Source organism: Montipora capricornis, chromosome 13 (genome assembly GCF_036669925.1).
Source record: "Montipora capricornis isolate CH-2021 chromosome 13, ASM3666992v2, whole genome shotgun sequence".
NCBI lineage: Eukaryota > Metazoa > Cnidaria > Anthozoa > Scleractinia > Acroporidae > Montipora > Montipora capricornis.
The window spans coordinates 20,407,348-20,409,847 of NC_090895.1; positions in this window are offsets into that span (position 1 = coordinate 20,407,348).

Sequence of the window (2,500 nt, forward strand, 5' to 3'; positions counted from 1 at the left end):
GGGCATCTCCAGTCTCAGTTTAAGCCCCTTGCGGAGCTTCCGTCTAGGTTACAATGTGAACTCATCCCTTTGTAATGGACTCTGTCGTGAAGGGTTTAACAGTGCATTTCGCTTACCGAGTTCTTCCGAGTTGATTCAGTGTCAAGGTCAGTGTCCCAGTCTTTAAACTTTAAGATTTCTTTAAAACCATGCATGTAATGCTCATTCCTTGTTTTTACCGGTGTTTTCCATTGAAAAACCCAACATTAATTTTGCTCGATGATTCGGCAGGCACGATGATAAATATGGCATTTCCCAAGTCTATCCAAGCATTCTCGCTTGACACTGGAGATGAGATTGGCGTTAAGTTATTCCGACAACCTCCTTTGCCACCTCCTCATCCTCCTGGCACTTATCCACCGGAACAAATGCGTCGTTGGTGTGTAAGTAAAGAATGCGTATCAAACTATACACTAGCTGATGCATTGAGAGAGGTCAAGGGTCTTTTCCAATCGAGGAACACCTATACACTCCAGTACTTTGATGGCTATCACCTAATGCCAATAGTGAATGACAGGGACTCACAATCTTGCTTAAGATATTTCATGGCCAATGCGTCGAGTCCAGACGTTTGCCGGATTTTTCTCGAAGAAAAGGTTCCCAAGGTAGAAGAAAGTTTTAAGGCACAAATCGAAGTAACCCCCGCACAGGCTTCATCAACAAAAGAACTATCCAAAAGTTTAAATGCTGGTTCTTCCCATTCAGCAAGATCAAAAACAAAGAGCACTCTGACCGAAGAACAGTGTTTAAAAACATTTCAAGCACGTGTCCTCAATAAACATGGAACCAATGCCGCGGTTTCAGATAAAACTACAAACACTTGCTCTTATGATCAGTGTGGAAAGAAAATATCTTGCACACAGTTTAATCAACAAAACTTTGAGACGCACGTAAAATTCTGCCACACATCAAACAAAAAATCTGGCTCGGCGGACATAAGGCTTCTACTGACGATGATTGGTCAGAGTGAACAGGAACAAAGAGAGGAGAACCTTGAAGATTGACTACTACGATATGACATTAATCTACTTGAAGTTGATAAAACAGTGTTAATGTTCTCGTATTTAGTTAAATCTGACTTTTACCAAAGGAGCATATCTTTTATGAGAAGGTTAAAGCGTTTTGTTCCAGAGCATTAAGCTGTTTCTCTCCTGTTTCACAAGAATTTTCTCAGGATTTTCCTGCTTTAACGTCATGGTTGCAGTCCAATCAATTTTTACACGGCAAGGGAGCCACCCACTTTTTCAATGGCACCGGTGGTCATGGGCAAGGCCATCTTGGAGATGTCAGTATGTCACCTGCTGAGTGGATTCAAAGTCACAATTTTGCTGGTCTCTCTCATCCAACTATTTCGGCAATGAATTCAACATTACATTTAACAAGTGGCGTTCGAATTGATGATGTGTGTCAAATGTTCTTCTCGTTGAAAGGAACTTCCGCGATTAGTCTAAAAAGGCAGGGCTTGGTTGGTTACCTTATTGCTACAGCTAGCGATGCAATGGCAATCAAACCGGGTCTTCAGTTTTCTCCACAAGTTAACGGTATTATTGGACTTAGCAATCCCCCCGTGATGTTGCCAGAGAAAGTGAGAGAATTGTTGGCAAAGTCGGACACCGAGACATCCATCTCTATGTCCAGACGTGTAAATTCAATACACAAGCATTAGAAGTCCATCTTACTTCAATGGATAACCGCGTATCTCGGCCAGTTGCTGTATTTTATAGAGGATCACAAGGCGGATGGCAAGTCGTGCAATAATTACACAAAAGCCTTTCTGTCATTGACGAATGCGAAGCATGTTCTCTCGAAAAGAGGATTGATGAGTGCTCTTATAGATGCCAAGACTGCTGGAGCAGTAAAAGTCTTTGTGAGAAATGTCTTCAAGCAAGTCTGCTCTAGACTTTTGCAACTTGGCTAGTGCTCGGATTGCGAGGCTCGCCAAAAGGCCTTCATGGAAAGATTGTTCAATCTTTTCCCAGATACCTTTCAATTTCCGATGCCAGATCCCCCGCACAATTTGAAATCCGTCCGTTTCTCAGTATTTTGGTATTGGCTGTTCCTGGATGAAAGATTAATTAACGTAAGGATCATCTTAGCAGTCCGAAAAGACAGCAACGTCCGTGTATCATCCCCAGTAAAGAGGACGGTCAGTCTAAAGGCACTAAAGAACAAGAACAGAATGTCAGTGGAAACAGCGCTTGAGGTGTTTTCACCGGAACTCCAGAAGGCGCTTCCAAAAGAAGATGTAGTCGTAACGATTGTGCCAGAGATATATACCTTTTGGAGGCAAAACAGGCCAGGGACCGTGGCATGCCCCGTTGACGCTGCCGTGCACCAAGAATCTCCACTTATGTCCAGGTTTGACCCTAATTAGATGCACGCCCAATTTAGACATCAAACACAAAGTGTCCCTTAAAGTCAAAGAAGTTGCTACCTATTTTTAACAATAAGGTAAGGGTAA